This window comes from Protopterus annectens, chromosome 2.part2 (assembly GCF_019279795.1).
Source record: "Protopterus annectens isolate FY-2018-M chromosome 2.part2, PAN1.0, whole genome shotgun sequence".
In the NCBI taxonomy this organism is placed as follows: Eukaryota; Metazoa; Chordata; order Ceratodontiformes; family Protopteridae; genus Protopterus; species Protopterus annectens.
Window position 1 is genome coordinate 923,533,783 of NC_056730.1, and position 22,286 is coordinate 923,556,068.

Below are 22,286 nucleotides of genomic sequence, written 5' to 3' on the forward strand. Positions count from 1 at the left end.
ATGGTCTGGACCATATGAATTTCAGGTTTCTGAAAACTTGATCATCTGATAGGGAGAGATCCATGCAATAACTTATGTTTAATGTATAATGTTTCAAAGCATATGCTGTATTTTATAGGTTTATAGGTAGGTACTAGGCAATTGGTCTGCAGACTATTTTAAGCTTAGCCAAAAAAAACTACTCAGAATAATTTTTATGATTATCTTTGTTTTTGTAACTCAGAGCTAAGCCAATCAATTTCTTTATAAATATATATATATATATATATATATATATATATATATATATATATATATATATATATATATATATACATATATATATATATATATATATAGATATATATAGATATATACATATATATATTTTTTTATTCAGTAACTTTCATATGGTTACTTTTTGATACAGTTCAACTAACCTCTTCATAAAAGGATAAATAAAAGTACATTTTGGAAAAAAAAAACTCATGAATCCACTGGTCAGGTTATTAAATAACTGTATTCATAAATCATTACATTCAGATGATGTGACTAGATATATATGGCACTATTCATCTGAAACAATTTTATTTTTGGTGGACAGTTGTCTGTAGTTCTGCATGACTCTTTAAAAAAGCATTTACAGTGAAGTTAAACTCTGAGTCACTAGTTTACATTTAATATTTTGCAAGGGTAATTTTGAATTGATAACTCAGGCTTTCTGACAGAGAAAGCTTCCTTGATTTATTCTTACAAAACTTATTGTGCAACCTAAATTCTTTTGCTGAGCTATATGAGGTTTATAAATGTTTGCTTAACAAGTCTTATAGTGAATAGTCTTATAGTCTCCATAGTGAATATTTGCTTTACTGACTTGCTCAGTTTGATTTAATTTTAGTGTGCTGTATTGTAAGGTCTGTTTCCTTGTTTCTAATGGGGCAGCTTTTTCCCAGTAGCCATATTTATGCTAGGCCTATTTGTCTCTCCCATGGTACCCTGAGTTCTGTACCTTTGGGTCAGTATCACTCTGGCTGATGAACTGTGTGCTGCTACAACAAACTGTGTTATTATTTCTGGCCTTGAAATTTAGGCCATTTTACGTAAAGGTGGTGACTGTTTTAAACAGTTTGGCATGCCTCTTTATTTCTTTGCAGCTTGGATTTAATTTGTATTTCAGTCAGACTGTTTGGTTTAGAAACTCATTACTACACTTGCATGTTAATTGCAGGAGTTCCGTGATTCAGTCCTGATCTCTGGTCCCTCTCTGTGTTCCATGTTCTTCCTTTATCTGTGAAGGGCTTTTCTGGTTAGTTCCTTCCACCTCCTAAAAGCATGGTGGTTGTTTGACTGAAGCATCCAATTATAGAGAATTTTGGTCTGCTGCCCTGGTAGGGCCTGAATAGCATCCATAGCAACAAGCTCACTTAACTGCTTTAATATAGGAATAAATAACTAAATTAAATAAAAACAAAATAAATTGAGAATCCACTGATCATGTTAATGAGTGACTCCATTCCAAAATCATGTCATTTTGTTTCTGTGGCCATTTGTCTGGCCCATTATTTGTCGTAGATAGTTTTCTGTTATTGTGCAAGAATCACTGAAGAATAGCTTCAGTGAATGTAAACTTTAAGTCAGTATTTAACATGAAACATTGTGCGAGCATGACTTTGATTGGTTAACTCTGGGTTTCCGAAAGAGATTAAGACGTCTTTATTTGTTCTCACGACATTATTGTAAAGTCTGAACTGTTTTAACTAAAAGCTACATTAGGTTTATGAATGCTTATTTAATAACTTTTACAGTGCTCCACAGTGAACTTTTGCCATCCTGCACTGCTCACTCTCTTTTAATTCTGTCTGCTGACGTTTACTTATTAAGCAGTAGTTACATTATGAGTTAGTTTAAATTTTGTTTTATTCAACCTTGCTTGGTGTCCTGTCTTTTACTGCAGTCAGATATTTGATGCCTGTCAAGCCAAGGTCGTAAGTAAGTCTGTTGAAGATTTGAGAGTGCTTCTAAGCTTACTGTCTAATTGTTCCCTAGTACGTATTTGCTTTACTTTTTCTGTAAATGTTAGCAAATTACTTCATCATTCATTTTGACTTCACATATTTACCCTTAACATTATATCTATAGCATGTTGTAAAATTCTGCAACTCCTTATTTATCATTAGATACTAATTTCCATTCATTTTCTACCAAGACGTGATTGTCTAAGTAGAAATGCACAAATGTAGATAAATTGTGCCAGATAACAGCTCCTACTGCTCCAAAACATATTTATAATATAACTTTCTCCAGGTAAAAAGCATCTACTGAACAATCCAACTGCAGATAAAATAGATGTAGAGGGACCCAGTTATCTTTTTTTCTTTTATGCCTTTCATGCCTCACATCCTGTCTGCTTTTGGGAAGAACTGAATATGTAATTTGACATTATATGCAGTATGTCTTTTAGCACCACATGATTAAGTTCATATTCCTTTGTTTGTATTATGTGAACTTTTTAAAAATAATAATAACTTCTTGGTGACAACTTTTGAAGTGGAAACAACAACAGTAAGTACTGCAGATTGACAACTTAGTATGGCTTTGGTTACTTACCTTTCTTCTGTAATAATATTCATTGCTTTGATGTACAATTGGCATTGTTGAATATCTGTATGTAGAATAAAGTATCATGTTTCTATGATGTACTTTTAGAGGAATTGCTGAATAATCTGCATGGGAGGGATTTTTGCATGTGATTTGGAACTCCTCTGGTGATAGGGATTGTGCCATGGTTGTAAGACAGAGTTTCTTTAAGAATTCAGCATTCCAGAATAGAGCTGGAGCTGACCACCATTACATGTGATGATGTGTGTGATATCAACAACTCTGCCCAGTTAAAGCACTGCAAAAATCCTCAGCCCCACCCCCTTGTACACGACTGCACATATGATGCTGCTGGAGGTTCTGCTCCATAATTTGCTGTTCCCTTCCTAGCTCATCTGTGTCTGAAGAATTTGCAGCCCCAGGAGCTAGAAAAAGGGCACAAACGTTAGGAGTAATTGGAACAGAATGTGGCAGACGGTCAGCTGGAAGGCATGTGTGCATGGGGGGCATAAAAATATTAATAATGCACATTAAATGATTTGTTGCGTAATGAGTCGGTATGTGAGTAGATGGGTTACTTCAAATGGGTCTGCAGAACAACAGGCAACATGGTCAGTGTGGATGGTTGAACTTTTTTCTGTTTGATCAGCATATAACTTTCTGCCTTATGAAACTGACACAATTTTATTCTGCATGTTCCTGCATTGTACACACAGACCCAATATTCTTGTGCTATAGCCCTCAGCTAAAGGAAACATTACCAGACTGACTGAAAAGCCCTTAGCCCAGTGTGAGATGCAGTGAAGTTTCACCAGTACCTATGAAGAAGGTTCAGGGTGCAATTCTCACACCAAGAGAAGAAGTATCACAAAAGGCAGAAGACAGACTTCAGCATTAATCCCTGATTTAAGTGCATATTGACACACTGAGTAGTAGGGGATTAACTGGGCCTCTAATGCTGATGGGCTGCTCAAGTAACCATGTGAAAAACACAAGGGATGCTGCACCGAGGATCCATGTGAGATATACTCTGCATCCTAAAGAGCAGAGTTGCCAGCCAACACTATTTGCAGACAGACTTATCTAGACAATGTGCTGTACAAAGCATAAGAAATTGTAATAAAAGTGTGACCAAGAGAAGTATTAAACTATGCACTTCAATTGCAAACTGGAGGGAAGAGTGGTCTGTGAGTCAGCACATAGTACTGGATGCAGGGTCTATATTACGTGATCGAACAGTCAAATGCTTGAATACATAATAATCGACCCCTAAATATCAAAAAGCCGTAATGTTGAATGGCAAAAAAACACCCAAACTATTAAAATGCTCTAAGCAGGAGGGTAAGCCCCACTGCACCACCACACCCCATGCTACTTAAATATACCAACTCCAAGAAAGCACTACAGTGCAGACAATGGAAAACTTCCATGTTCGCACTGTATGGAGATCTCCATTGAACCGTTCGACATTCTGATGGTTCCATATTTAGGGGTTGATTAATACGTGTTCGAACATTTGACTGTTCGATCACATAATATAGACCCCTGGATGCAAGATTGTGGATCTTATGAAATTGTAGTTCCACATATAAGAAACATTGCATGAGGGTAATCTTGGTAAAGTGAAATGAATCCCATAGCAAAAAGTTACATGAGCTTGCTGGGACTGGCAAAATTTAGAAATGTATGTCAAAGGTGCATAGGATGTCAACTGGTGAAGCAACACCACTGCACCTCTGGAAATGGCCTACAGAATCATAACAGTGTGTGCATATAGACTTTGGAGGATTTTTCCGGATAATAAGGTGATGCCTGTTTAAAATGGTATAAAATGGCCTACATATGATCAACACCTGTTTTGAGAACAGTGTTGAGAATAAATGGGTTTCACAAGCAAGTTATAAATAATAGTTAGCCATAGTTTGCATTACAGTACTTACATTTTCATTAGACAAGTAACATAAAACACTTTTCTTCAGCACTCTACCATCCAGTGACCAAAGAGCTGGCAGATAGCTTTGTGCAAACTTTTATAAATTCACTAAAAGCTTTGAGTCCATAAAAAAAAGTCACTACTACAAAAACTGGACAGTTTCTATTCATGTAGAAAAATGATAAATAAATATAAATAAATAGTACTTTCTATTTACCTTCCCCCTTCATTTAATTCTTGTCTAATAGTAATTGTTTTTTAATTGCAAACTAAGCTGTTATGTAAACTTAAACTGTTTGTAACTGGAGCTTTTCTCCTCGGGTCTCCACTGAAAAAGGGTCCCTGGCCCAGCTGGACTAACCTGGTTAGCAAATATCAATAAATAAATATATATATATATATATATATATATATATATATATATATATATATATATATATATACATACGTTATATATGCAACCACAAATGAGGCATCTGCCATGTTGGACTGAACTTTGTGAAAAGTAGAAACTGGAGCTATGCTTATGATTAGCAGATTTCAAAACATGCATGACAAAATATAATATTTGGCACAAGCCCTTTGTACTGGCAAGAGCCTATCAAAATGCTAGCATGCACCCAGATTATACTGTTACTAGAAGTAGGGTATGATGTGTTCAGTAGGCATGGAACAGGGCATCTGAAGAAGACGTGTGGACTAAATGCAACATGGCAGCCAATAATAATACAGCCTAGAGGTAACCAGTCAGATGAACTGTGATGAAGACCAGCATATTCTGGAAAATCCAGATGATGTAGACCACATCAGAAGCAGAAGAGATGAACAGATGCCTGCACCATGATCCAAGATGAATAGTACTATTGGATGCTGTGTTAAGGACTGCACTTAAGTCTTGGACCAGACAGTGAGAAGAGCAGCTAACCAGACTTGTCCTCCCAGAAGGATGGAAGACCAAATCTGTAGTTTTAGAAGGACACCAAGCCAGTGATTATCTATACTGTCAGACATTGCCATCATGGGAAATCAAGTTACATACAAATGGCTTTAGAGGAGCACGCACTTTGACTGGGATATGCATCACAGGGAAACTGCAGGGCCGTTACTTCAAGCCCTACAAAATACTAGTAAGTTATAAAAATGCTATTCTGAGAGCTGTAAAAGTCATGAAAAAGTACAGCCCAGAGAGAAAGAGAAAGGCTACATTTGTGAGTAGGAGGACATATTCTACATTTTCAACTAAAAACAAGGTGTATAGCAATATTTCATGTGAGAAGTTTGCTTTGAGACATTTACAATTGTTCTTCCAACTTTAATGAAGTATCTTATTAGCCCCTTTGAATTTCTCTTTAATAATGTAAATAACTCAGCATAGGCTGTTCTAGACGTGCAGTACAAGAGAGCATTAAGTAGCCTAGACTAATTCCCACTAGGGCACTTCCTGGTTAAGTGACTTGCTCAAGGCCCCACATTAGGCCAATGAGAGCAAAGGAAATCAAACCCGGTACTACAAGAAGCAGTTGAGCTCACTAACAGCACATCTTCTTAAGCCTCTTCACTAACTGCCACACAGGTTACAGGCTTTCAGTTTTTTACACATCTCCGCACATTATGCTAAGTTTTAATTTGCCCTGTTATGTTCACACAGTTAGCTTTTTTTAGCTGATTTGGTCTGTGTGCATCACTGCCTGCTTTGCAATCATTGATTGCTCTGCGATTATCTCAAGTGCCAGGAACGGTGCTGATTTCCTACCTGCAATATACACCTGCTGCTTACATATTTGTAAGTAAATGTATCTGTTTAACTACTTTTGTGCTTCTTCCTCTTTTGGCTTATTCCTGCATTTGGTGTATGTGCAACTCCGAATTCAGTTACAGTATAATATTTTTTTTTTGTTGGTGGTGTGGAACTCTACCCATTGCAGTGATTCAGGTAACACAGCGAGAGTCTGCTGAATTTTGTAAATGAGGTAGACTTTGTCCCGTTGGAGTATATATATTCAGCATTACTCTTAGTTTAGACAAAGTGCCGCACAAAACATATTAAAATAGCAAAATAAACTGGTCTGGTATTTTAAAGTAGAAGTGTCAGACCAACTATTTTTAAACACAGTATGTGTGCAAATTGGTGTCTGTTTTATGCAGAGAAACAATACATCATTCTGCTATAGACTAGATGACAGCTGTGTTCCTTACATAGAAATTCAAGTGTCAAAATTTTATTTCCCAAAACTTAAATAATGAGACATTAGATTTTTTTCTTCCTCCAAACATCTTTATTAAATTTTTACATATGACAAAGGCAATCTTACATTTATATAAATGAAATACATACAAAATGATACCACTTGAGTTGCAAACAGTTTACATCACAGATACCACCGAAACAACTGTGGTTGCAGACATTGTAATGAGACATTAGATTTTAATACAAAACAAGTTATTGCTAACATCCTGTGTATTCACTGTCATTTTCATAATATTTTACTGTTCTGTGGCATCTACATTACTAAGGGGTGCAGGAAATAGATGTGCTTTGTGTAGTTATTAGATTTCTTAGGAATCCATGTGAACTACAGAGATAAAGCTCACTGTGAGATTTGTGGTGACATTAAAAATACTCATATGACATACATAAGTCATTGATTATGAAACCTGAGATAGCATATGAAGCAATCTGACAAACTGTTACAGGTAAAGTTAGATTCTGAGTGTAAATACTCACTTGTGGGGTATTCTGTAAAAAGCAAAACGGGACTACACAGTAATAAATAGTATGTTTGATGCGTATGAGTGCTGGCATGCTGGGAAGAGAACCACATAATGAATCTTTGTAGTTGTGATAATGACATTATCTGTGCTGCTGAACTGACCAAGGGAGGAGTCATCATGAGACATTCAGGTGGCATGCCTGACAGTATATGTGCTCATGCGGGAGGAGTCATCATGCGACATTCAGGTGGCATGCCTGACAGTATATGTGCTCATGCAGGAGGAGTCATCATGTGACATTCAGGTGGCATGCCTGACAGTGTATGTGCTCATGCGGGAGGAGTCATCATGTGACATTCAGGTGGCATGCCTGACAGTGTATGTGCTCATGCGGGAGGAGTCATCATGTGACATTCAGGTGGCATGCCTGACAGTATAATATATGTGCTCATGCGGGAGGAGTCATCATGTGACATTCAGGTGGCATGCCTGACAGTATATGTGCTCATTCACACATCATAATACACTATAGCGGTTACACAGGCAGAGCAGCAACCCATAAAAGGGCACTAATGGAAAATTCTACCTCTTGTTATCATGTAAATGTGGAGTAAACGAAGAGATAGCACAGGGGAGGAACAAGCAGAGGAACAAAGAAGCAGAACATAGAAGCAGAGGGCAATGGGCATCAAGAAGGGAAGAGTAGTGGGGTGTGTGTGTGTATGTTATACTTTTGTAAGTAGAAATGCCTGTTTTTTTATAATAGGAATAGGGGGGAAAGGTACCATGGGACAAGCATAAATAGGAAGAAGGGTATAGGGAAGGATGCAGGGGCAGACAAATAAGCAGAGAATACAAACAAAGATCGATAAAGGAGATAGTGATACATACAACACTGGAGTGGCATAGACTGAAAGATAGTGAACATGCAGTGATGGAGGAACTGGACAACAAGCAAGGGACAGGAAATTATTCAAAGGGATGCGCAGCACAATGATGGGTGACAGAGAGGGTTGAGAAAGGCTTAAATTATCCAGTACACCAGAAATCAGTCACCTCTGTAGTATAACGCACATGAGGAAGCGGCAGTGCTCCAGAGTGTCAATGGAATCATCTAGCTCCTGGTCCACCTATGCCATTACTATCCAATGTAACCCCTGCCGGGTGACCCAGGAGGACCCTTCTGTGCTGCTGCCAGATGAGGAGCTTTCATTGGCATCTTCCTCACCTTCTAGAGAGAGGCCTTTGTAACCCTGCAGAGATGTGGGCCTGGAGACTGCTGGGAAGCCAGCTGTGGGCACAGTGGCCAGTGTAGAGCATAGTGGCTTCTGGTGCCTCACCTCTGTCTGCAGTATAAATGATCCTGCAAAAAAAGAAAATAAATGCCAAAAAATAAAAAATGAAAAATAAAGAAAAAAAGATACAAACATAAAGGATTAGTTATGTGCTGTACAATTTATTAAAATATTACATTGCTGTCAGCAATACACTACACTTACCCCACCACCTGAAGAGCTTGTCCCATCTCCTCGGGCAGGTGATTCTATTCTCTTCAATCTCCTGTGGCACTGAAATATATAAAATGATCAGTAATGAGTGCAGCATATATCTGACAGCAGAAGAGAGTTACACGTACAGGTGCCAGACCAACTGTGCAGTACAAATCCAAGAAAAGAATGCTTACAATAACATGGTGACTTTCCCTGCCTGACATCTTCCCAATGGCTCTGGGTGGTGACACCTCTTGTCACTGTATTTATGCCTGCACAGCTCACCTGATGGGATAATGCCAGTGGCACCATTCACTGCCCTGGTAAGCAGCCAGCAGGCATACACTTTATAAAGAGAGCCTTCAGAGTCCCTTATCAGGTGTTCATGATGATTGCAGTGCAGCAGGTGAACAAAGATTTTACATTTCACGTTGCACCAGGAAAGAGCTCTGCCAGAGTCTATCAAGGAGAAAAATGGTAGTTGGGGGCCTATGGCTGCACGTTGCAGATACCATATGATGCATATCAGTGGGAAGGAGGATACTGAGATGCCAGCTAACACTAGTGTAATGCACAAGCTCAGCAGCACAATGCAAACTGACAGTAACTCAGACAGGTTTCATATGAAAATACACACCGTACATGACCTTCTGTCCAGGGAAGAAGCAGGGCCCATTGACGGAACAGAGCTGATACTGCATTGCATTATGGATGCAGTTTATTTATTTATTTTATTTGCAGTTGGTTTACCAGGATAGTCCATTGGGCCAAGATGAACCCGTTTTCAATGGAGACCCGGGAGAAAAGCTCCATAAACAAGGTTACATAGTTTTAGATATATAATACAATATTAACAAACAAATTACACAGTTAGAGCATCATACTGGTGATGACTGTTACAGTTGGTACATACTATAGAAGTGATTCAGATTGCATTATTTACAGAATTCAAATTGCAGTATTTACAGAATTGTACAGATTACTGTTTGTAGATGGTACATAGTATAAATGTGATTCATATTGCAGCATTTATAGAATTATACAGATTACTGTTTGAACACACATAATCAATGGAACATTACAAGTGGTACCTACTATAAAAGTAATTCATGTTTCAGTATGTACACATTAAGAGTATATCTTTCAAGTGACATTACTGATGAAATTGCCTAGGCATTTTGAGTTAGGTTGCTAGGTAAAGCATACAAAAATGATTTTGATTTGAGATTAGGCAGCTAGTTAAAGGATGCAAGTTACTACAATGGGAGAGGCAGATACAAGGAAACTTATTAGCAGGAGGAAGAAGGAAGTAAGGCAGTTTTGAATTATGAGGGTGGGTGCAAGAGCATTGAATTATGAAGGGTGGGTGCAAGAGCATTCCCACTGGGTTAGTAGATGAGAGTAAAGATATTTTTTGAATGTAAAGTGGTTGAAGGTGGTACGACAATTAGTTCACAGACAATCTCACTGAATTATTTAGTAGCATGTCATAAGCCCTGCTTAGCATGATAGAAAGTGAAGTCACTGTTTTACAGACCACGATATGGCAAACAATGTGGAGAATATGAATATAACAGATGTCATAGTGTACTGCTATATAGGCAAACTGACAGCATACATGACAACCAGTTATGGATCTCAAGAATGCAGTGACCATGCAAGGATTCATGGAATCATCACATAGTGTCACAGAGAGTGTGTAGGGTAGTACTGCCCAAAATGAATAAGCAAGGGGGCTAAATGTGATAGGGCACAGGGAGCAGGCATGACAGGTTGCAGTCCTATTGGAGGGTTTAACCTGATGAAGCGGTAGCACATGTTGCAGTCCTGCTGAGGAGACTGAATTTATCAGGGCAAAGGGAATATGGTGAGCCTCACTTACTTTGCTCTACTGTAGGTGTTGCAACACTGTGTCATATGTGCATGAATGGCATGATGTGTTAAATGGATATTGGGACTACAGTACACTAGGCACAGACTGTGCTATGTGTGATGCCTGATGAATGGCGAACAGGGCTAATATGCACACAGCTGTCACTCTGTGGCATAATGGCAGAACACTTGCAGTATATCAGCATGCAGTAAGGGTGTTTGGGACAGTACAGAGTCAACTGATGGCTGTCTTGATAAAGTCAAGGCACATAAACCCACATATGTGCAGGTGCTCAACAAGAGCCTACCAAAAGACCAGAGACCTCTCAAGCGCAAACAACCCACACATACTCAAAACCAAATATCCTGGTCATAGGCAACTCAACAGGGAGACACACAGATGTCCCTCTCACCAGGTTGGATGAGGAGAAGGTCACGGTCAGCTGCTTGTCACGTGCCATAATCCATCAAGTCACACACTGACTCAAGTCACTCATCAATAATTACTGTTATGACTCAGTCATAGTACATGTTGGAGTGAATGAGTTGAGATGTACCTCTCTGGACTTTATGAAGAAAGACATGATAGTGCTGTCAGATTACATGTCCCAGGCAGGTATGGCCCTAGCCCTAAGCAGCATTTTACCTTCACCCAGGATGATGCCACAGTACAGATAAAAATGATTGATTTCAAACACTGGCTTAGCTTCTGGTGTCATTCCAAGGGTATCCAGTATCTGTCAGCCTAGGAAGACATGGTTGATAGACCACAATGCTTTGCCAGAGATGGCCTTCACCTGTCTCCTCAAGGCTTTTGGATACTGGCAAAGATGTCTGGCTCCTGCATAGTACCCTTTTTAAGCTATGTCAAAACAACAAAACTTTTGTCTTAAAAAAAAATCCGCTAGAGACAAACACAAGGTCATGCTGCTTAATGCTAGGAGCTTAAACAGTAAACTGCACTCCCTGGAAGTATTCCTCACCTTGGAAGATGCTGATGTCTGTACAGTCACTGAGACTTGGATCAAGACCACAGAGAGCACCCCGGCAGTACAAGGCTACAATGTCTTTCACATGTTCAGACCCCAAAATGAGAGTAAAAGGACCGAAGATGGAGGTGTATCCATTTTCAATAAATCCAAATATACATCAAGACTGGTGAAGCAGTACGACTCTGTTGAGCTACTTTAGGTCCAAATAACTATAGTTAAAATACCCTACCGCATCATATCTAGCTACAGGTCCCCCACCATGAACCAGGAGAAACACACTGTCTACCTGGACTTGCTAGAGTTGCTCAATATACAGCCAAACACCTTGTTCTTGAGAGACTTCAAGTACTCATCCATTGATTAGGTGACTTACATGAGCACAAACACAATTGCTCTGAGGTTCCCGGACATTGTTAATTCAAATGCCTTGGAACAATTAGTCTGCACTCTCACAAGGGGCTCAAATGTCCTAGACCTAGTACTCAAAAACATGGAGGGGTCATTGCCCTACCCCCAGTGTGTTGGCCTCCCTGGTTTAGTCAGACCATAAATCTGTCTTGTTTGAAGTAAAGATCAAACCCGATAACCCCACAGGAGCAAAGAAAAACTGAAAAATTTCTCCAAAGGAAACTGTCACCTTCTAAGAGATGGTATAAAAGGTTTCAAGGCCCCTGCTAACAAAGGCAACAATGACTCCTATGCAGAGGAGTACACAAATGCCCTGTATAGCCACTCATGCAAATGTATTGACTCGGCTATACCTGACAGGGCTAAAACAAGGTATTCTCGAAAAAAACAAGCCATCCTAGTGGACTGCAAATATAAATAAGTTATATAACAAAACAAAGAAACTGATATCTAAGAACAAGAGGGAACTTACTTAACAGAGGAAGAATATGCTCAACAGCTTGAACAAGCAAATCAGGAACCTTGTACATCCTTTAAAGCTAGTTACAAGACTAAACTAGCATCCCTAGCTACAGACAATCATCTTTAGCTAAGTCCGAAACCTAAAAGGGAATGCCCATCTATGTACTGAACTCATAGGGGATGGTACCACTCACACTGAACCTGAAGAAATTGGCAACCTGCTGGCTGACAGATTTGGGGATAATTTCATCCCCATGTCTACACCAGCCATACCTCATGGCATTCCTGACACCAGTCCTCTACTGAGTATCTCCAAAGAAGAGGTCATACAAGTGATCTTTAAGGCCAAAAATACAGCCTCTATGGGACCAGATAACATCTGGGGCTGCTTACTAAACAATCTAAAACAAGACCTAGCAGAACCACTTAGCAGTCTCTTTAACCACAGCCTGAGCAGAGTGGAGAACAGCAACAGTAATCCCCTTACACAAAGTGGGGGGGGGGGTCCATCAACCAAACTGGGAACTAAAGACCCATTAGCCTGACCAGGCTTATCTGCAAAGCCATGGAAGGAATCATCATGGACCTTATCAACCAGGACATAGGCAACCTTCAAACTCTTGACCTGACCCAGTTTGGTTTTGTCAAGGGTGGATCTTTCTTATTAAACCTGGTGGATTTCTTTGAGAATATCACCAAAGTGCTGAATGAGGGGGAAACAGTACATACTGCCTATGTTGATTTAGCCAAGGCATTTGACACAATTCACCACTCAGGGATCATTGAGAAACTCTCCCAGCTAGTAATTAACCCATACATCACTAAATGGGTAGCCAGCTGGCTCACCGATAGAAGACACACTGTCAAAGTTGGGGAGTCCACTTCCACCAGTAGTATCAGTGGTGTACGACAATGATCTGTACTGGGCCCTCTATTGCTTGGAATCTATTTCTCTGAAGTCCAGGCAAAAGTAGATGGCCTGTGGTTTACCAAGTTTGAAGACGACTGTAAACTGGGCACCATCACAGAGTCCCCAACAATGTCAGCATATTACAGAAGGGACTGACACACACAAATGATTTGTGCCAAAGCCATGGACTAAAACTAAACACAAATAATTGCCTCATTATCCCAGCCTGGGCTACCTGGGATAGCTCTTTTGAGTGAAAGCTAGATGTAAAACCAACCAACCTGCCAAACATGAACTGAGAATTGCTAAGCTTAATGTAGGTTCACTGACAGGATGCAGCTTGGAAGTGGATGACATGATGATACAGAGGAGGCAAGGCATCCTATGTATCCAAGAGATGAGATGGAAGGGCAGTGCAGCAAAGCCAGTTGGCTTGGGATCCAGAGTCTACTACTCTGGAGGAGGACAGGCTAGAAATGGTGTGGGAATTGTGGTGAGATAGAGGCTTCAAAAGGCAGTGAGGAATATGATCAGAATTAATGACAGACTCATGGCAGTCAGACTCCAGTGTAATGATAGGTCAGTATTCATAATCTCTGCATACGCCCCACAGCAGGGTTGTGATAGTGAGGAAAAGAGTGCATTCAGACAGCAGTTGCAGGACCTACTAGATAAAGCAGGACAACATGAATTGGTGTTGATAATGAGTGACTTGAATGCAAATATTGGGACAGACAGAATAGGATATAAGGACTGCCTGGGTCCACATGGTTGGGGCAACAGGAATAAAGAAGGAGAAGCCGTTCTAGACTTCTGTCTGGCAAATGGCTTGATAGTAGCCAACACATGGTTCAGAAAGAGAGACAGTCACAAGATCACATACAAGAGTAGTCAACATGCAACTCAGGTAGACTTCCTCCTAGCAAGGAAAAGGCACTGGGGCAGAATCCCTGATTGCAAAGTCATCCCCAATGAAACAGTCGGCCCACAGCATAAACCACTAGTTGCTGCAATCAGCTGCAAGCAGTGGTCAGAGAAGTCTCTAAGGTCAACAGAGTCCAGGCTGAAGACCTGGAAGTTGACTGGAGAGAAAGTACAACAGTTCAAGAAATTAGTCAGGGCTCTAGCACCCCAAGAAGAGGAGGAAATAGTTGGAGTTGAAGAAAAATGGCAGCACCTAAAACAGCATGTGTTAGGACTACAGAAAAGATATGCGGCCAAGCCTGGTATGGAAATAAGATACATAAGGAAAGCTGGTGGTGGAATGCAGAAGTCCAGAAAGTCATCAAAAGAAAGAAAGAGTGCAGGAAGAAGTGGGAGATAGAAAAGACTGACCATGCTAGGAAGGACTACTGACTGGCTAACAAAAAAGCTAAGAAAGAAGTTGCAATAGCAAAGAATAGGGCATCGGAGGCACTGTACCAACTTCTGGAAAGTGACTCAGTAAGGGACACAAAGAAACTATATCAGGTTGCAAGGCAAAGACAAAAAGATAAAGAAGATAGTCAGACAGCCTTTATAAGGGATGCCAGCAACAACCTGCTCACCAGTCCACAGGACATCAAAAGCAGATGGAAGGAGTATTTCCAGCAGCTTCTGAATGAAGAAAATCCCACAGAAGTTGTAGTGTCACAGAAACAGCCTACAATAAGAGAGGAAGAGGAGCCCACCCTAGAAGAAGTAAGAACAGCAATAAGGAAGATGAAGTCAGGGAAAGCAGCAGGCTCAAATGAGGTCATAGCAGATCTGATAAAGATGCTGAGTGAGATAGGGGAAAAATGGCTCCTGAGGGTACTAGTAGCAGTGTGGAGAGAAAGGCGTATCCCAGATGACTGGAGAATAAGCATACTCATGCCATTGTACAAGAACAAAGGGGACATCCACAACTGTGGGCAGTACAGAGGCATCAAACTCCTATCACATTGCATAAAAGTTCTGGAGAGGGTGATTGATAAATAGATATGCAAAGTAGTAGAATGTAATATGGGAGATGAGCAGTTTGGATTCAGATCAGGATGCAGCACAATTTACCCGATGTTTGCAGAGGCGGATACTTGAGAAGAAGCTAGAGATGAGGAGAGAGTCCAACTGGGCATTCCTAGACTTGGAGAAAGCATATGACAAGGTCCCAAGAAAGCTGATCTCAGTACTGCAGTGGTTTGAAGTCCCAGAAACATTGGTAGAATTAGTACAGGCTATGTACAAGGACACAATTACTTAAGTACGAACAGTGTTCAGCCTCACAGAGGGGTTCCCAGTGGGAGTGGATGTACATCAGGGTCCAGCTCTGAGCCCACTGCTGTTCATACTGGTGATGGACTACATTAGCAAACAGGTTGGAGGGGGCAGATCAACAAAGCTTCTGTATGCAGACGATGTGGCAGTACAGGCAGACTCTTTGCTAGAACTTCAGCAAAGGATAGGAGAATGGAATGCAAATCTGAAGGCACATGGGATTAAATTAAGCACAGATAAGATGGTGGTAATGCCAGCATATTGGGGAAATCAGCAGAAGCTGGGAACAGAGATAGAAAGGAAGATAGTGGAACAGGTAAACAGCTTCAAGTATCTGGGAGGGGTAGTTATGGAGAAGGGTAGTCTGAATGAAGAGGTCAAAGCTAGAATCAGAGGGGCTGCAGCCAAATGGCATAGAATATCAGGTGTAGTCTATGACAGAAGAATGCCAAAGAAGCTGAAAAGTAAGGTGTACAAGACAGTGATGTGACCAGTACTACTGTATGGTACAGAAACCTGGTCAGTAAAGGCAGAACAGTTGAAGAAGCTAGAGGTGATGGAAATGAAGTGACCTGAGAAAGGTGGAAGGATGCACACTGTGGGACAGACAAAGAAATGAGGACATAAGAGCAGATGCCAAAGTAGCTTCAACTGCAGAAAAGATCAAAAAGAACAGATTACGGTGGTTTGGGCACATGTGTAGAAAAGCAGGACAGTCTGGTGAGGAAGATTTGGACAGACAGGAAGAAGGTAAGAGGAAGCAAAGGCGTCCAGAAAAGAGGTGGATGGAGTGTGTGAAAGACGATCTGTGACAGTCAGGCATGAGTGTTGAAGAAGACAGGAGTGTGGCACTGAATCGAGAGAGTTGGCAACAGTTAGCATGATACCCCGACCCCATGTAGAAAAATGGGAAAAAGGGGGCTGATGATGATGATGATCCCCTTTGGCAAGGAAGTAGTTCCTGCTATTTATGATATAGATAGCACCCCTCTAAGTTCAAACAGTGGTATGAAACTTGGGAATGCAGACTGATTCCAATCTAAACTTCGATCACCATATGCCCATAGTGGTAAGGAATGCCTTCTACACTGTACATCTTATAAATAAGGGCATTGCATCCAAGACCATGGAAGTCATAATTCCGCTGTACTAAACCCTTATCAGACCAGTAGTAGAGTAAAATGCTCCTGTCTATATATACCTCACCAACACCTGAAGCAACTGGAGAGACCACAGAGGTGTCTAACCAAGAGAATTCAGGGCCTGCAAGACATAAACTACATGGAAAGACTGAAAGTCCTGTCACTGTACTCTGTATCATACAGGCTGCTGAGAGGTGATCTATGCCTGGCCCTACATGGCAGTCTTTGACCCTGTCCTAATGAAAATGTTCCACATCTGCAAATCAATTGGGATGGAGTCTCTTGCTCCCGAGATCTCAATCTAGCCTGTGACTTTAATAGAACATGTCGGAGCAACAGATATGTTTACTGGAGGTTGCTGCTCCTCTGGAATAAGCTCCCACTTCATGTGAACTAGAGCTTCTCAATGTCCCTTGACAATTGGATGGGTAACTGTAGATTCACCCTGGTGGTGGCACCTATGTCCTTCACAAACAGGGGCAATCAGTGCTGATCATAGAATTGCCCTGCAAACAATGACCACCTAAATATGGTCAATTATGGTACATATGTTTTTTTTAATATTGCTAGGTTTGTAAATGTTCTAGGTCCATTAGCCTAGCAACCTTCTGTGAAGCTTAGAACCTATTCTCAATCTTGCGTGTGCGTGCACACACACACACACACACACACACACACACACACACACACACACACACACACACACACACACACGCACATACACACACGTGTAACCCACTGGTGAATATGTCATAGTATGGGACTGAAGGAATGGCAACACCTGGAAACGTTCACCATGCAGGAGATGGAGGTGCTTCTACAGTCTCTATGCACACATAGTTCATAGGTTAAAGTTCACCATACAGGAGATGGAGGTGCTACTATAGTCCATATGCAGACATAGTTCATAGCTTCATAGGTATATACTAGGCTAATGACCACTAGGGCCCTTATAAGCCTAGCCATGAAACCTAAATGCAACCCACAAATCTAATTTATGTAGGGGGGATTTACTGACCATCTGTGTCTATCAGAGACATAGGTGCTAGAGCAGGGGTGAATTACCCATCAAGTGGTTCAAACTGCACTTAAGTAGGGTTAGGGAGAAACTAAAAATCCATTGAAGCTTCCCTGACTGGGAATCAAACCAGGGCACAATGGTGAGAGTGTGAAATCCTAACCACTAGACCACTAGGAACTTGCCAAAGAGACAAACAGAACATCATAGGTTCATAAGTAACTGTTGTGACACTGTGGGGCCATAAGATCCACCCATGGAAGCTCCATTCTATCACTGGGGGATGTGATCCCTGACTCCCTCCCACCTCTAAGCAGTTTGCTGTTACCTTCCTCCTATGCTATCATTTCTGTTGCCTTTTACTGTGTACTTTGCAAATGATGATGGCTGTGTGCTGTTCATCCCTCTGAGGTGTGTAGGTATGTTAATGTGCAATGCACAGAGTGGCCAGTCAGGTGCTCCTAAAGATACTTCCGGAGGATGAATGAGAAAGTCTTGCTCTCCTTCATACAGTAAACATGGACACTGCTATTCCTAGCACTTGAAGGAGACATGTTCCCTCTGTCAGGACTATTCGTGGAGCAAAGCAGTAGCTTTGTGCACATGAATGCACATTTGGATGCCATGTGACATACAGCATAGTGCAGCAATGCACCTCTTAAAAGAAAAGCTTTGCAGTGCAGGCTTATGGTTGCATGAGCTGTACTGATGCCATGTGCAAACATGTTGTGCACAGGCCAGGGACTGGCAGGCACGAGCAGATTATCACTACTTAGCATTGATTGCATAGTGTGTTGAGGCAATGATTCAGAGATAGCTGTAATACATTCCCTCCTTCACATAGGCTCCACTACATGAGGCCCGAATTAGCAGAATATAAAGTAGCAACACTATAATGTGAGAATCTGTGCTAGTATGAGCAGCTGTGGAATCTAGAGTTCACTGCATTAGGAGACTGGACTTTTGAAACAGGCAAATTGAAAGAAAACAAGAGACCTGGAAATGTAAACCTCTACTGTACTGAATACACAAGGTGGATGGCAGCAACAGGGGCATGGAGGATCTGGTATATACGGGTGCCAGAACTCACCACAATAACATGGCACTCCCAACCTCTCATGGCCTCCTGAAAAAGATGACAGACATGAGATTCCCCCCATTTGTTTATATATCAAGCTACTGTCATGTTGTCATGTTGTCATCATGTATGGCAAAACTACAAAAGGGAAGGGAATCCTGGAACATCTGCAAAGTGAGAAGGATGGCACTCATATGGAATACAGATATGCAGACTGACATCCTGCAATGGCCATTTGCCTCAGATTGGCTGTTTCAAGTAATGTCCCCCAATCCTAAAGTAAAGGCCTCCAAGATCACAGTCACCAGAGAGATGGAAGCTTAAAAGGGTTTGCCCAGAGATACACTGAATTCTTGAGTCCATCATACAAGGTATTCTTTGCAATTCTTACATAGCTTGATGTGAGCATCAAGTGGGTCTGAAAGTTGGTCCCAACCCAATGAGCTCTGATGGTCTACTAAAGCATCTTCATGTGAAACCTATCATGAGTTTACAAGGAGAATGTCAATGACATAATGTCCAGAAAACAGATCAGCTGGAACAGAATCATTCTGAATCGGTTGTATTACTGCTGACTGAATGGAGATAATCTTGCTTGGTAGAAGAAGGGCCCTGGAAGACCGAAGAGCCAATGGAAGTGATTGACTGCATAGGAATCAACTTGGATTTGATGGGAATCACCATTATGCTCAAGGACTGGAACAGCTGAAGAAGGAAATCACTGTTGGCAATGAGAGTTTCCATTACTGGGGCTAGTCAAACCAGTAAGGCAATATCCTGGAGCCTTGAGTGCTGTTCCTATCACATATATGCATTTTTTGAATACCTTGGAGATTTACTTGTGACTGAAAATGTCCAGAACTGAAAATGACTGTCTGTTATGCAGAAGTGAAGGTACCTCATTGATTATGTGATGATCTTTATGTGAAGGTACACATCCTGGAGGTTGAGAGAATGCACCCAGTCACTTTTAGGCACACAGGAAAGGATCAATTGCACAATTATTATACAGTAGGGCTTTTCAGGTATGCATTGACTTAGGCTGCTCAAACTGAGCATTGGTATGAATTCCTTAATTTTTATTTTAATTTTTTGGAAACTAAAAAGTACCTTAAGTAAAACTCTAGTATTTTCGGGTTTAGGGAGGTCTGTTGGATGTTCTTTTTATGAGCTGGTTTTGTGACTTTAATCTTGCCAGAGATTTTCGATGGGGCATGACATCTAGGAGATGGAGATAATACTCCTTGGCCAGAGTTATGAAGTGAATGTAATAGCCTCTCAATACTATCTCCCTTTCCCAACTGTCTTGTTCAATACCCATCCACTCAGATGTAAGGACAAATGACCTTTGACTGCTTCGAGAGGGATACATTCAGGCAAGAACTCAGGGGTAGCAGACTGCTGCTTCTAAAAGGAGGATGACATTAGCCATGCTTATTGTGCTAAAAACATCTTTTTTTGCATGGGCTATCACTGTCTCTTCTGCAGCCTTTATCAGAGCTTTGAAAATGATTTGAAAATTACACTGTTGGGAACGGTTTACTATCATTATTTCGAATGACACTCGGTCGGCCGCACTATGTTCGACAATGGAAAGTCAAACACAGCAATGTCGAACTTTAAAAGCAAGCCTAAGAATGGGTTTTAACATGGGTCGAGATAGGGGTTCACTGCTATTGCCGAACTACAAATCTCGCCCCTATCTCGACCCATGTTAAAACCCATTCCTAGGCTTGCTTTTAAAGTTTGACATTGCCGTGTTCGACTTTCCGTTGTCGAACCTAGTGCGGTCGACTGAGTGTCATTCGAAATAACGATAGTAAACCATTGGGAACACCTAAGCCAAAGTTGATGTGGGCTGTGCTGACTATAAGAAAATGGATTCTGAGGAGCCTGAAACTTTACCCAAAGCTTGGAGTGAATGTTGCCCTCACACTTGTTTTCTTCTGGTTTAGTTTAAATTTTGTGTCCGAGTAAGGCTTTTTAAAGAGGGCTTTCATAAAACAGAATTTTCTGTTTTTAGCAAAGTTGATGAGACAGTGCAAAGCATAGAAGGCTATGAACTGTAGCTCCTGTGGTACAGGGTTTGATTCCCTCAGTGCTTGTTCATTTACTTTATGACCTTGAGCAAGTCACTTAACCAGACATTGCTCCTGAGCTGCCCCTGAAAAGGGATTGTGTGTCCAATGGGCCTATATGGTTAACAAATGGGTATTATTATTATTAATGCATAATGATGTACCATTGAGTCCTGTGCTTGATACTGTCAATGACCATTTGCAGACCGATGAGCAATGAGTATGGCATAGCTAGCTATCGGTCTAGCAGTTGACAGATGAAACTGTAGTCTGGTTTTCAAGTCAGACTCGAGCAACCCTTCCATAGCCTGAGATGTTATCCTTCCTTTGTCTTGGTAAATGAACTGCCATGTCTGTTTTTTCCAATCATTTATCCATGAGCAGCTGAAACATCTCATCAGCTGAAGAATCGCATAAGGAGACGACCTAAGGGACTAGAAGGCCCTTGCAAGGATGCAATCAGACTTAAATAGGGTGTCCTGAGGTCTTTTGGCCTTCACCTGTATGATCTTCAACTTATCTCTAAATTTGGGGCTATTGTGCAGAAGCATGAGAGGATCAGCATCCTGATCTTTGTCTAAGCCCAGGGTTGGAAACTTCTCTGGTAAATCAAAGTGCTTCTTCTTGCACTTGATCTTGCCCCCGGGTCTTGGAGAGTAGTGTCCAAGGAAAGGGAAGACTAAGATCCAGACACAGTGACAACATTCTACAAAGGCCTCCTTCATAACTCTTCTGACCAAAGGTGGGTGGATGGTATCAGCAGAAAAGGGAGGTCTCTTGGCCAATGGCTGAATCATTTAAGGTAGATGCTTATGCAAAGAAACTTGCAATGTCAGTGTCAGCACTGACAGGTGTCCCCAAACCCAAGATCAAAGCCACTGTCTTCAAGGGATCATTTCCAAGCATTTAAAGACTGGTGGGTCAATGCCAAAAGAGTTGTTACCAGCCCACAGGACTGACTAATCAGTGGTAACCCTTGTGGTCAGGTCAGCTATGAACTCTTCAATGTGGGTCAGTGGTCCTGACATCAAACACAAAAACATCAGTTCTGGGACTGGAATACTTGGCCATGACAGAAACAGGACTGAGGGGCCCAGATATTGATAGAAGTACTGCCCCTTAGGGCTGCCTCAAGACTGGGAGCAGTGACACCAATGGCAAGGCTGATATCAGGTGTGTTGAGGCTGAGGGCATCAATCCCAACTGAACCATCAATGTCAAACCAGACCCTGTTTGTTGACAGTTGATTTAGATGGAACTGTGGCTTGCAGCCTCCCCAGTGAGGAAGGGTCAGGGCTTATACCCGAAAAGGTGTTCTTGAGCCAATGATTCCAGCTGGGGAACCAACTGCAACCACATCTGTTGAGCATTGAAAAAAG

The 22,286-nt window shown here is 41.2% G+C and overlaps 1 protein-coding gene and 1 long non-coding RNA gene across 2 annotated transcripts in view; one reads left to right on the forward strand and one right to left on the reverse strand.

Annotated features, from left to right (window-relative positions):
- The window catches only part of RASGRF2 (Ras protein specific guanine nucleotide releasing factor 2), a 1,933,635-nt gene that overhangs the window by 182,623 nt on the left and 1,728,726 nt on the right, over positions 1 to 22,286 (forward strand). The window lies entirely within an intron of this gene.
- LOC122795850 overlaps positions 8,420 to 22,286 on the reverse strand; it is a 66,867-nt gene continuing 53,000 nt past the window's right edge. Inside the window, exons 2-3 of the long non-coding RNA XR_006363872.1 lie at positions 8,722 to 8,790; positions 8,420 to 8,585 (exon numbers count right to left, since the gene is read on the reverse strand). This is a non-coding gene — a long non-coding RNA (uncharacterized LOC122795850). The remainder of the gene's footprint in view (positions 8,586 to 8,721; positions 8,791 to 22,286) is intronic.